General features: G+C 45.9%; 13 non-coding genes across 13 annotated transcripts; 7 read left to right on the top strand and 6 right to left on the bottom strand.

The window, feature by feature from the left end:
- The first annotated feature begins 739 nt into the window (after window positions 1-739).
- TRNAR-ACG (transfer RNA arginine (anticodon ACG)) lies at window positions 740-812 on the top strand. The gene has a single exon. It is a non-coding gene; the product is annotated as a tRNA-Arg (tRNA).
- Window positions 813-1,819: 1,007 nt separating this feature from the next.
- LOC146818104 (U6 spliceosomal RNA) lies at window positions 1,820-1,926 on the bottom strand. Its single transcript, XR_014963382.1, has one exon. It is a non-coding gene; the product is annotated as a U6 spliceosomal RNA (small nuclear RNA).
- A 772-nt stretch (window positions 1,927-2,698) lies between these two features.
- On the top strand, window positions 2,699-2,771 carry TRNAR-ACG (transfer RNA arginine (anticodon ACG)). The gene has a single exon. It is a non-coding gene; the product is annotated as a tRNA-Arg (tRNA).
- Window positions 2,772-3,778: 1,007 nt separating this feature from the next.
- On the bottom strand, window positions 3,779-3,885 carry LOC146818102 (U6 spliceosomal RNA). Its single transcript, XR_014963381.1, has one exon. It is a non-coding gene; the product is annotated as a U6 spliceosomal RNA (small nuclear RNA).
- A 772-nt stretch (window positions 3,886-4,657) lies between these two features.
- On the top strand, window positions 4,658-4,730 carry TRNAR-ACG (transfer RNA arginine (anticodon ACG)). The gene has a single exon. It is a non-coding gene; the product is annotated as a tRNA-Arg (tRNA).
- Window positions 4,731-5,737: 1,007 nt separating this feature from the next.
- LOC146818100 (U6 spliceosomal RNA) lies at window positions 5,738-5,844 on the bottom strand. The gene has a single exon (XR_014963380.1). It is a non-coding gene; the product is annotated as a U6 spliceosomal RNA (small nuclear RNA).
- A 774-nt stretch (window positions 5,845-6,618) lies between these two features.
- On the top strand, window positions 6,619-6,691 carry TRNAR-ACG (transfer RNA arginine (anticodon ACG)). Its single transcript has one exon. It is a non-coding gene; the product is annotated as a tRNA-Arg (tRNA).
- A 1,007-nt stretch (window positions 6,692-7,698) lies between these two features.
- Window positions 7,699-7,805, bottom strand: LOC146818098 (U6 spliceosomal RNA). Its single transcript, XR_014964408.1, has one exon. It is a non-coding gene; the product is annotated as a U6 spliceosomal RNA (small nuclear RNA).
- Window positions 7,806-8,579: 774 nt separating this feature from the next.
- TRNAR-ACG (transfer RNA arginine (anticodon ACG)) lies at window positions 8,580-8,652 on the top strand. The gene has a single exon. It is a non-coding gene; the product is annotated as a tRNA-Arg (tRNA).
- Window positions 8,653-9,659: 1,007 nt separating this feature from the next.
- On the bottom strand, window positions 9,660-9,766 carry LOC146818096 (U6 spliceosomal RNA). The gene has a single exon (XR_014963379.1). It is a non-coding gene; the product is annotated as a U6 spliceosomal RNA (small nuclear RNA).
- Window positions 9,767-10,540: 774 nt separating this feature from the next.
- Window positions 10,541-10,613, top strand: TRNAR-ACG (transfer RNA arginine (anticodon ACG)). Its single transcript has one exon. It is a non-coding gene; the product is annotated as a tRNA-Arg (tRNA).
- Window positions 10,614-11,620: 1,007 nt separating this feature from the next.
- Window positions 11,621-11,727, bottom strand: LOC146818094 (U6 spliceosomal RNA). The gene has a single exon (XR_014964407.1). It is a non-coding gene; the product is annotated as a U6 spliceosomal RNA (small nuclear RNA).
- Window positions 11,728-12,501: 774 nt separating this feature from the next.
- TRNAR-ACG (transfer RNA arginine (anticodon ACG)) lies at window positions 12,502-12,574 on the top strand. Its single transcript has one exon. It is a non-coding gene; the product is annotated as a tRNA-Arg (tRNA).
- Window positions 12,575-13,013: the final 439 nt, after the last annotated feature.

The raw sequence follows: 13,013 nt of genomic DNA, 5'->3' as shown, positions 1-13,013 counted from the left end.
AACTCTCTAAATCTACGGTCTCTAGACATAGGGTGGCCTGGCAGAGATGCTCGTATGGCCAGTAAGCATTCAAATCTGAGCCAATGGGCAAAAATGCATGAAGAGTAACAATCCATTATTCTTCACTGCATTTGTGGTCCAAGACTTCACCAATTGGAAGTATGTAGATTATGCCAGGGTTGCAAAGGCTCATGGTTCAGGCTACTGACAAGGAACATTGTGACATCATGCTGCCTGTGGAACAGTGATATTAAAGGTGAGACAGCTGCACAGTAGGTTAGGTGAAGGGCTCTGAGAGGTGAAAGGCAGCATGCTTGGGTCCCTGGACAAGGTGAGCCTATGACAAGGTGTCTGAATTTTCGCCTGTATTGTAATATTAAACACTTTATTGTTGTACCCGCCTGCTGATTAAGGAGTCCTCAAGATCAGCTCCACACAGACGTGGAACTGATGATGTTAATGCAGAATATTTAAGAAACTGAGGCTGATCTAAAACATTTCCTTGGACCTAGGACCATTTCCCCTGACTTTTAGGTCCTTCGTCCTCCTAAAGTCCTTTGTATAAGTTAGGAACACCTGACAGAACAGAATTTCAGGAGGTCAGGTGGGTTTACTTGTGTCTTCTGGTTGTGAGCAGTAAACGTGGCTAAAAAGGTTGATGGAATGGTGTTTTAAAACACACACACACACACACAACTTCTGGTCCTCTTAAGGACAAAAGTATGGGTAATCCTACATGGGGCCAGTGGCGCAATGGATAACGCGTCTGACTACGGATCAGAAGATTGTAGGTTCGACTCCTATCTGGCTCGAAAGGGTCATAGGTCCCTGTTTTATGGTATTCCTGTGGAATTCTTATTTACCTCAGACTTGTTGTAGGTTCAATATTCTCGAGCAGGACTCATCCAGCAGTCGTTCCATGGTAGGGCTGCAGTAATAGGACCACGGCTAGTTAAAAGTTTCCCATTTGCTGCTGGATTCTATGTGAAGGCCGTCATGTGGTGTGCTGCTTTTGTATTTCAACATGGGTCTCTGAGTCTCTAAACTAGGAAAAAATCTTGTTGAGAAAAGTGTGTGTGAGAGGGTCTGTGGGTGCAGGCAGGTGTGTGCACTTGAGTGCTGACCCATTTACATGTGTGAGAGGGACAAGCAAATTGCCTGTGGGATGTAGGCCTACAACTGGAACCAAGCAGCCAGGCAGAACAACAGGTAAGGAGAGAGGAAGGCAGTTCATTATTAGAGCAGGATCATGAGCATCTTGCCCTGCTCCCTTCTGCCCCGATCGGCCACGATCGGCCAAGACCTCTCTATTAGGGTGGAGGGTGAACATTTCTTGGACCTCAGAAACTGAGGGATGCAGCGCCGATATGTCCTCCAAGGGCCTAGAGGACCTGGTGCCCAATCATGCCTGGTGTTTTTCAGCTTACCCGACCAATCTGGTTGCAAGGCGGATTTTAACAGTACTGCTGAAAAGGGACTCCCAGACAGCCCTGAGGCCATCATTTGCATAGGCCCTCCCCTTCTCTTTCTCTTGCTTCCCACAAAGCAACGCATCGCTGGCAGCAGTATAGATTTGGGGGTTGTGAAGAATAATGACAGGGAGGCTGAAGAAGGGAAAGAAAAGTCCCAGAAGTCCTGCAGGCTTCCTTGCTAAATGCAGCTGGCCATAGAGTGCACCTTCATTACTGCGAGGTAAATACATTAAAAATGTTGAGGAGAGACAAATTGAAAAATAGATATTAGGAGGAAAGCACTGGAACCTGCTTTATTATTTCAATTAGTCTTGAAAACATAGAACATTTCTCTCCTGAAAGCTGGTAAAAATATGGAACGCTTCACGAATTTGCGTGTCATCCTTGCGCAGGGGCCATGCTAATCTTCTCTGTATCGTTCCAATTTTAGTATATGTGCCGCCGAAGCGAGCACACTTCATTGATGAACCTACAATGTTTATAAACTCTCTAAATCTACGGTCTCTAGACATAGGGTGGCCTGGCAGAGATGCTCGTATGGCCAGTAAGCATTCAAATCTGAGCCAATGGGCAAAAATGCATGAAGAGTAACAATCCATTATTCTTCACTGCATTTGTGGTCCAAGACTTCACCAATTGGAAGTATGTAGATTATGCCAGGGTTGCAAAGGCTCATGGTTCAGGCTACTGACAAGGAACATTGTGACATCATGCTGCCTGTGGAACAGTGATATTAAAGGTGAGACAGCTGCACAGTAGGTTAGGTGAAGGGCTCTGAGAGGTGAAAGGCAGCATGCTTGGGTCCCTGGACAAGGTGAGCCTATGACAAGGTGTCTGAATTTTTGCCTGTATTGTAATATTAAACACTTTATTGTTGTACCCGCCTGCTGATTAAGGAGTCCTCAAGATCAGCTCCACACAGACGTGGAACTGATGATGTTAATGCAGAATATTTAAGAAACTGAGGCTGATCTAAAACATTTCCTTGGACCTAGGACCATTTCCCCTGACTTTTAGGTCCTTCGTCCTCCTAAAGTCCTTTGTATAAGTTAGGAACACCTGACAGAACAGAATTTCAGGAGGTCAGGTGGGTTTACTTGTGTCTTCTGGTTGTGAGCAGTAAACGTGGCTAAAAAGGTTGATGGAATGGTGTTTTAAAACACACACACACACACACACACAACTTCTGGTCCTCTTAAGGACAAAAGTATGGGTAATCCTACATGGGGCCAGTGGCGCAATGGATAACGCGTCTGACTACGGATCAGAAGATTGTAGGTTCGACTCCTATCTGGCTCGAAAGGGTCATAGGTCCCTGTTTTATGGTATTCCTGTGGAATTCTTATTTACCTCAGACTTGTTGTAGGTTCAATATTCTCGAGCAGGACTCATCCAGCAGTCGTTCCATGGTAGGGCTGCAGTAATAGGACCACGGCTAGTTAAAAGTTTCCCATTTGCTGCTGGATTCTATGTGAAGGCCGTCATGTGGTGTGCTGCTTTTGTATTTCAACATGGGTCTCTGAGTCTCTAAACTAGGAAAAAATCTTGTTGAGAAAAGTGTGTGTGAGAGGGTCTGTGGGTGCAGGCAGGTGTGTGCACTTGAGTGCTGACCCATTTACATGTGTGAGAGGGACAAGCAAATTGCCTGTGGGATGTAGGCCTACAACTGGAACCAAGCAGCCAGGCAGAACCACAGGTAAGGAGAGAGGAAGGCAGTTCATTATTAGAGCAGGATCATGAGCATCTTGCCCTGCTCCCTTCTGCCCCGATCGGCCCCGATCGGCCAAGACCTCTCTATTAGGGTGGAGGGTGAACATTTCTTGGACCTCAGAAACTGAGGGATGCAGCGCCGATATGTCCTCCAAGGGCCTAGAGGACCTGGCGCCCAATCATGCCTGGTGTTTTTCAGCTTACCCGACCAATCTGGTTGCAAGGCGGATTTTAACAGTACTGCTGAAAAGGGACTCCCAGACAGCCCTGAGGCCATCATTTGCATAGGCCCTCCCCTTCTCTTTCTCTTGCTTCCCACAAAGCAACGCATCGCTGGCAGCAGTATAGATTTGGGGGTTGTGAAGAATAATGACAGGGAGGCTGAAGAAGGGAAAGAAAAGTCCCAGAAGTCCTGCAGGCTTCCTTGCTAAATGCAGCTGGCCATAGAGTGCACCTTCATTACTGCGAGGTAAATACATTAAAAATGTTGAGGAGAGACAAATTGAAAAATAGATATTAGGAGGAAAGCACTGGAACCTGCTTTATTATTTCAATTAGTCTTGAAAACATAGAACATTTCTCTCCTGAAAGCTGGTAAAAATATGGAACGCTTCACGAATTTGCGTGTCATCCTTGCGCAGGGGCCATGCTAATCTTCTCTGTATCGTTCCAATTTTAGTATATGTGCCGCCGAAGCGAGCACACTTCATTGATGAACCTACAATGTTTATAAACTCTCTAAATCTACGGTCTCTAGACATAGGGTGGCCTGGCAGAGATGCTCGTATGGCCAGTAAGCATTCAAATCTGAGCCAATGGGCAAAAATGCATGAAGAGTAACAATCCATTATTCTTCACTGCATTTGTGGTCCAAGACTTCACCAATTGGAAGTATGTAGATTATGCCAGGGTTGCAAAGGCTCATGGTTCAGGCTACTGACAAGGAACATTGTGACATCATGCTGCCTGTGGAACAGTGATATTAAAGGTGAGACAGCTGCACAGTAGGTTAGGTGAAGGGCTCTGAGAGGTGAAAGGCAGCATGCTTGGGTCCCTGGACAAGGTGAGCCTATGACAAGGTGTCTGAATTTTCGCCTGTATTGTAATATTAAACACTTTATTGTTGTACCCGCCTGCTGATTAAGGAGTCCTCAAGATCAGCTCCACACAGACGTGGAACTGATGATGTTAATGCAGAATATTTAAGAAACTGAGGCTGATCTAAAACATTTCCTTGGACCTAGGACCATTTCCCCTGACTTTTAGGTCCTTCGTCCTCCTAAAGTCCTTTGTATAAGTTAGGAACACCTGACAGAACAGAATTTCAGGAGGTCAGGTGGGTTTACTTGTGTCTTCTGGTTGTGAGCAGTAAACGTGGCTAAAAAGGTTGATGGAATGGTGTTTTAAAACACACACACACACACACACACAACTTCTGGTCCTCTTAAGGACAAAAGTATGGGTAATCCTACATGGGGCCAGTGGCGCAATGGATAACGCGTCTGACTACGGATCAGAAGATTATGGGTTCGACTCCTATCTGGCTCGAAAGGGTCATAGGTCCCTGTTTTATGGTATTCCTGTGGAATTCTTATTTACCTCAGACTTGTTGTAGGTTCAATATTCTCGAGCAGGACTCATCCAGCAGTCGTTCCATGGTAGGGCTGCAGTAATAGGACCACGGCTAGTTAAAAGTTTCCCATTTGCTGCTGGATTCTATGTGAAGGCCGTCATGTGGTGTGCTGCTTTTGTATTTCAACATGGGTCTCTGAGTCTCTAAACTAGGAAAAAATCTTGTTGAGAAAAGTGTGTGTGAGAGGGTCTGTGGGTGCAGGCAGGTGTGTGCACTTGAGTGCTGACCCATTTACATGTGTGAGAGGGACAAGCAAATTGCCTGTGGGATGTAGGCCTACAACTGGAACCAAGCAGCCAGGCAGAACCACAGGTAAGGAGAGAGGAAGGCAGTTCATTATTAGAGCAGGATCATGAGCATCTTGCCCTGCTCCCTTCTGCCCCGATCGGCCACGATCGGCCAAGACCTCTCTATTAGGGTGGAGGGTGAACATTTCTTGGACCTCAGAAACTGAGGGATGCAGCGCCGATATGTCCTCCAAGGGCCTAGAGGACCTGGTGCCCAATCATGCCTGGTGTTTTTCAGCTTACCCGACCAATCTGGTTGCAAGGCGGATTTTAACAGTACTGCTGAAAAGGGACTCCCAGACAGCCCTGAGGCCATCATTTGCATAGGCCCTCCCCTTCTCTTTCTCTTGCTTCCCACAAAGCAACGCATCGCTGGCAGCAGTATAGATTTGGGGGTTGTGAAGAATAATGACAGGGAGGCTGAAGAAGGGAAAGAAAAGTCCCAGAAGTCCTGCAGGCTTCCTTGCTAAATGCAGCTGGCCATAGAGTGCACCTTCATTACTGCGAGGTAAATACATTAAAAATGTTGAGGAGAGACAAATTGAAAAATAGATATTAGGAGGAAAGCACTGGAACCTGCTTTATTATTTCAATTAGTCTTGAAAACATAGAACATTTCTCTCCTGAAAGCTGGTAAAAATATGGAACGCTTCACGAATTTGCGTGTCATCCTTGCGCAGGGGCCATGCTAATCTTCTCTGTATCGTTCCAATTTTAGTATATGTGCCGCCGAAGCGAGCACACTTCATTGATGAACCTACAATGTTTATAAACTCTCTAAATCTACGGTCTCTAGACATAGGGTGGCCTGGCAGAGATGCTCGTATGGCCAGTAAGCATTCAAATCTGAGCCAATGGGCAAAAATGCATGAAGAGTAACAATCCATTATTCTTCACTGCATTTGTGGTCCAAGACTTCACCAATTGGAAGTATGTAGATTATGCCAGGGTTGCAAAGGCTCATGGTTCAGGCTACTGACAAGGAACATTGTGACATCATGCTGCCTGTGGAACAGTGATATTAAAGGTGAGACAGCTGCACAGTAGGTTAGGTGAAGGGCTCTGAGAGGTGAAAGGCAGCATGCTTGGGTCCCTGGACAAGGTGAGCCTATGACAAGGTGTCTGAATTTTCGCCTGTATTGTAATATTAAACACTTTATTGTTGTACCCGCCTGCTGATTAAGGAGTCCTCAAGATCAGCTCCACACAGACGTGGAACTGATGATGTTAATGCAGAATATTTAAGAAACTGAGGCTGATCTAAAACATTTCCTTGGACCTAGGACCATTTCCCCTGACTTTTAGGTCCTTCGTCCTCCTAAAGTCCTTTGTATAAGTTAGGAACACCTGACAGAACAGAATTTCAGGAGGTCAGGTGGGTTTACTTGTGTCTTCTGGTTGTGAGCAGTAAACGTGGCTAAAAAGGTTGATGGAATGGTGTTTTAAAACACACACACACACACACACACACAACTTCTGGTCCTCTTAAGGACAAAAGTATGGGTAATCCTACATGGGGCCAGTGGCGCAATGGATAACGCGTCTGACTACGGATCAGAAGATTGTAGGTTCGACTCCTATCTGGCTCGAAAGGGTCATAGGTCCCTGTTTTATGGTATTCCTGTGGAATTCTTATTTACCTCAGACTTGTTGTAGGTTCAATATTCTCGAGCAGGACTCATCCAGCAGTCGTTCCATGGTAGGGCTGCAGTAATAGGACCACGGCTAGTTAAAAGTTTCCCATTTGCTGCTGGATTCTATGTGAAGGCCGTCATGTGGTGTGCTGCTTTTGTATTTCAACATGGGTCTCTGAGTCTCTAAACTAGGAAAAAATCTTGTTGAGAAAAGTGTGTGTGAGAGGGTCTGTGGGTGCAGGCAGGTGTGTGCACTTGAGTGCTGACCCATTTACATGTGTGAGAGGGACAAGCAAATTGCCTGTGGGATGTAGGCCTACAACTGGAACCAAGCAGCCAGGCAGAACCACAGGTAAGGAGAGAGGAAGGCAGTTCATTATTAGAGCAGGATCATGAGCATCTTGCCCTGCTCCCTTCTGCCCCGATCGGCCACGATCGGCCAAGACCTCTCTATTAGGGTGGAGGGTGAACATTTCTTGGACCTCAGAAACTGAGGGATGCAGCGCCGATATGTCCTCCAAGGGCCTAGAGGACCTGGTGCCCAATCATGCCTGGTGTTTTTCAGCTTACCCGACCAATCTGGTTGCAAGGCGGATTTTAACAGTACTGCTAAAAAGGGACTCCCAGACAGCCCTGAGGCCATCATTTGCATAGGCCCTCCCCTTCTCTTTCTCTTGCTTCCCACAAAGCAACGCATCGCTGGCAGCAGTATAGATTTGGGGGTTGTGAAGAATAATGACAGGGAGGCTGAAGAAGGGAAAGAAAAGTCCCAGAAGTCCTGCAGGCTTCCTTGCTAAATGCAGCTGGCCATAGAGTGCACCTTCATTACTGCGAGGTAAATACATTAAAAATGTTGAGGAGAGACAAATTGAAAAATAGATATTAGGAGGAAAGCACTGGAACCTGCTTTATTATTTCAATTAGTCTTGAAAACATAGAACATTTCTCTCCTGAAAGCTGGTAAAAATATGGAACGCTTCACGAATTTGTGTGTCATCCTTGCGCAGGGGCCATGCTAATCTTCTCTGTATCGTTCCAATTTTAGTATATGTGCCGCCGAAGCGAGCACACTTCATTGATGAACCTACAATGTTTATAAACTCTCTAAATCTACGGTCTCTAGACATAGGGTGGCCTGGCAGAGATGCTCGTATGGCCAGTAAGCATTCAAATCTGAGCCAATGGGCAAAAATGCATGAAGAGTAACAATCCATTATTCTTCACTGCATTTGTGGTCCAAGACTTCACCAATTGGAAGTATGTAGATTATGCCAGGGTTGCAAAGGCTCATGGTTCAGGCTACTGACAAGGAACATTGTGACATCATGCTGCCTGTGGAACAGTGATATTAAAGGTGAGACAGCTGCACAGTAGGTTAGGTGAAGGGCTCTGAGAGGTGAAAGGCAGCATGCTTGGGTCCCTGGACAAGGTGAGCCTATGACAAGGTGTCTGAATTTTCGCCTGTATTGTAATATTAAACACTTTATTGTTGTACCCGCCTGCTGATTAAGGAGTCCTCAAGATCAGCTCCACACAGACGTGGAACTGATGATGTTAATGCAGAATATTTAAGAAACTGAGGCTGATCTAAAACATTTCCTTGGACCTAGGACCATTTCCCCTGACTTTTAGGTCCTTCGTCCTCCTAAAGTCCTTTGTATAAGTTAGGAACACCTGACAGAACAGAATTTCAGGAGGTCAGGTGGGTTTACTTGTGTCTTCTGGTTGTGAGCAGTAAACGTGGCTAAAAAGGTTGATGGAATGGTGTTTTAAAACACACACACACACACACACACACAACTTCTGGTCCTCTTAAGGACAAAAGTATGGGTAATCCTACATGGGGCCAGTGGCGCAATGGATAACGCGTCTGACTACGGATCAGAAGATTGTAGGTTCGACTCCTATCTGGCTCGAAAGGGTCATAGGTCTCTGTTTTATGGTATTCATGTGGAATTCTTATTTACCTCAGACTTGTTGTAGGTTCAATATTCTCGAGCAGGACTCATCCAGCAGTCGTTCCATGGTAGGGCTGCAGTAATAGGACCACGGCTAGTTAAAAGTTTCCCATTTGCTGCTGGATTCTATGTGAAGGCCGTCATGTGGTGTGCTGCTTTTGTATTTCAACATGGGTCTCTGAGTCTCTAAACTAGGAAAAAATCTTGTTGAGAAAAGTGTGTGTGAGAGGGTCTGTGGGTGCAGGCAGGTGTGTGCACTTGAGTGCTGACCCATTTACATGTGTGAGAGGGACAAGCAAATTGCCTGTGGGATGTAGGCCTACAACTGGAACCAAGCAGCCAGGCAGAACCACAGGTAAGGAGAGAGGAAGGCAGTTCATTATTAGAGCAGGATCATGAGCATCTTGCCCTGCTCCCTTCTGCCCCGATCGGCCCCGATCGGCCAAGACCTCTCTATTAGGGTGGAGGGTGAACATTTCTTGGACCTCAGAAACTGAGGGATGCAGCGCCGATATGTCCTCCAAGGGCCTAGAGGACCTGGTGCCCAATCATGCCTGGTGTTTTTCAGCTTACCCGACCAATCTGGTTGCAAGGCGGATTTTAACAGTACTGCTGAAAAGGGACTCCCAGACAGCCCTGAGGCCATCATTTGCATAGGCCCTCCCCTTCTCTTTCTCTTGCTTCCCACAAAGCAACGCATCGCTGGCAGCAGTATAGATTTGGGGGTTGTGAAGAATAATGACAGGGAGGCTGAAGAAGGGAAAGAAAAGTCCCAGAAGTCCTGCAGGCTTCCTTGCTAAATGCAGCTGGCCATAGAGTGCACCTTCATTACTGCGAGGTAAATACATTAAAAATGTTGAGGAGAGACAAATTGAAAAATAGATATTAGGAGGAAAGCACTGGAACCTGCTTTATTATTTCAATTAGTCTTGAAAACATAGAACATTTCTCTCCTGAAAGCTGGTAAAAATATGGAACGCTTCACGAATTTGCGTGTCATCCTTGCGCAGGGGCCATGCTAATCTTCTCTGTATCGTTCCAATTTTAGTATATGTGCCGCCGAAGCGAGCACACTTCATTGATGAACCTACAATGTTTATAAACTCTCTAAATCTACGGTCTCTAGACATAGAGTGGCCTGGCAGAGATGCTCGTATGGCCAGTAAGCATTCAAATCTGAGCCAATGGGCAAAAATGCATGAAGAGTAACAATCCATTATTCTTCACTGCATTTGTGGTCCAAGACTTCACCAATTGGAAGTATGTAGATTATGCCAGGGTTGCAAAGGCTCATGGTTCAGGCTACTGACAAGGAACATTGTGACATCATGCTGCCTGTGGAACAGTGATATTAAAGGTGAGACAGCTGCACAGTAGGTTAGGTGAAGGGCTCTGAGAGGTGAAAGGCAGCATGCTTGGGTCCCTGGACAAGGTGAGCCTATGACAAGGTGTCTGAATTTTCGCCTGTATTGTAATATTAAACACTTTATTGTTGTACCCGCCTGCTGATTAAGGAGTCCTCAAGATCAGCTCCACACAGACGTGGAACTGATGATGTTAATGCAGAATATTTAAGAAACTGAGGCTGATCTAAAACATTTCCTTGGACCTAGGACCATTTCCCCTGACTTTTAGGTCCTTCGTCCTCCTAAAGTCCTTTGTATAAGTTAGGAACACCTGACAGAACAGAATTTCAGGAGGTCAGGTGGGTTTACTTGTGTCTTCTGGTTGTGAGCAGTAAACGTGGCTAAAAAGGTTGATGGAATGGTGTTTTAAAACACACACACACACACACACACACAACTTCTGGTCCTCTTAAGGACAAAAGTATGGGTAATCCTACATGGGGCCAGTGGCGCAATGGATAACGCGTCTGACTACGGATCAGAAGATTGTAGGTTCGACTCCTATCTGGCTCGAAAGGGTCATAGGTCCCTGTTTTATGGTATTCCTGTGGAATTCTTATTTACCTCAGACTTGTTGTAGGTTCAATATTCTCGAGCAGGACTCATCCAGCAGTCGTTCCATGGTAGGGCTGCAGTAATAGGACCACGGCTAGTTAAAAGTTTCCCATTTGCTGCTGGATTCTATGTGAAGGCCGTCATGTGGTGTGCTGCTTTTGTATTTCAACATGGGTCTCTGAGTCTCTAAACTAGGAAAAAATCTTGTTGAGAAAAGTGTGTGTGAGAGGGTCTGTGGGTGCAGGCAGGTGTGTGCACTTGAGTGCTGACCCATTTACATGTGTGAGAGGGACAAGCAAATTGCCTGTGGGATGTAGGCCTACAACTGGAACCAAGCAGCCAGGCAGAACCACAGGTAAGGAGAGAGGAAGGCAGTTCATTATTAGAGCAGGATCATGAGCATCTTGCCCTGCTCCCTTCTGCCCCGATCGGCCACGATCGGCCAAGACCTCTCTATTAGGGTGGAGGGTGAACATTTCTTGGACCTCAGAAACTGAGGGATGCAGCGCCGATATGTCCTCCAAGGGCCTAGAGGACCTGGTGCCCAATCATGCCTGGTGTTTTTCAGCTTACCCGACCAATCTGGTTGCAAGGCGGATTTTAACAGTACTGCTAAAAAGGGACTCCCAGACAGCCCTGAGGCCATCATTTGCATAGGCCCTCCCCTTCTCTTTCTCTTGCTTCCCACAAAGCAACGCATCGCTGGCAGCAGTATAGATTTGGGGGTTGTGAAGAATAATGACAGGGAGGCTGAAGAAGGGAAAGAAAAGTCCCAGAAGTCCTGCAGGCTTCCTTGCTAAATGCAGCTGGCCATAGAGTGCACCTTCATTACTGCGAGGTAAATACATTAAAAATGTTGAGGAGAGACAAATTGAAAAATAGATATTAGGAGGAAAGCACTGGAACCTGCTTTATTATTTCAATTAGTCTTGAAAACATAGAACATTTCTCTCCTGAAAGCTGGTAAAAATATGGAACGCTTCACGAATTTGTGTGTCATCCTTGCGCAGGGGCCATGCTAATCTTCTCTGTATCGTTCCAATTTTAGTATATGTGCCGCCGAAGCGAGCACACTTCATTGATGAACCTACAATGTTTATAAACTCTCTAAATCTACGGTCTCTAGACATAGGGTGGCCTGGCAGAGATGCTCGTATGGCCAGTAAGCATTCAAATCTGAGCCAATGGGCAAAAATGCATGAAGAGTAACAATCCATTATTCTTCACTGCATTTGTGGTCCAAGACTTCACCAATTGGAAGTATGTAGATTATGCCAGGGTTGCAAAGGCTCATGGTTCAGGCTACTGACAAGGAACATTGTGACATCATGCTGCCTGTGGAACAGTGATATTAAAGGTGAGACAGCTGCACAGTAGGTTAGGTGAAGGGCTCTGAGAGGTGAAAGGCAGCATGCTTGGGTCCCTGGACAAGGTGAGCCTATGACAAGGTGTCTGAATTTTCGCCTGTATTGTAATATTAAACACTTTATTGTTGTACCCGCCTGCTGATTAAGGAGTCCTCAAGATCAGCTCCACACAGACGTGGAACTGATGATGTTAATGCAGAATATTTAAGAAACTGAGGCTGATCTAAAACATTTCCTTGGACCTAGGACCATTTCCCCTGACTTTTAGGTCCTTCGTCCTCCTAAAGTCCTTTGTATAAGTTAGGAACACCTGACAGAACAGAATTTCAGGAGGTCAGGTGGGTTTACTTGTGTCTTCTGGTTGTGAGCAGTAAACGTGGCTAAAAAGGTTGATGGAATGGTGTTTTAAAACACACACACACACACACACACACAACTTCTGGTCCTCTTAAGGACAAAAGTATGGGTAATCCTACATGGGGCCAGTGGCGCAATGGATAACGCGTCTGACTACGGATCAGAAGATTGTAGGTTCGACTCCTATCTGGCTCGAAAGGGTCATAGGTCTCTGTTTTATGGTATTCATGTGGAATTCTTATTTACCTCAGACTTGTTGTAGGTTCAATATTCTCGAGCAGGACTCATCCAGCAGTCGTTCCATGGTAGGGCTGCAGTAATAGGACCACGGCTAGTTAAAAGTTTCCCATTTGCTGCTGGATTCTATGTGAAGGCCGTCATGTGGTGTGCTGCTTTTGTATTTCAACATGGGTCTCTGAGTCTCTAAACTAGGAAAAAATCTTGTTGAGAAAAGTGTGTGTGAGAGGGTCTGTGGGTGCAGGCAGGTGTGTGCACTTGAGTGCTGACCCATTTACATGTGTGAGAGGGACAAGCAAATTGCCTGTGGGATGTAGGCCTACAACTGGAACCAAGCAGCCAGGCAGAACCACAGGTAAGGAGAGAGGAAGGCAGTTCATTATTAGAGCAGGATCAT

This window comes from Triturus cristatus, chromosome 6 (assembly GCF_964204655.1).
Source record: "Triturus cristatus chromosome 6, aTriCri1.1, whole genome shotgun sequence".
Lineage (NCBI taxonomy): Eukaryota > Metazoa > Chordata > Amphibia > Caudata > Salamandridae > Triturus > Triturus cristatus.
This window is presented reverse-complemented; position numbering and strand designations above follow the sequence as displayed.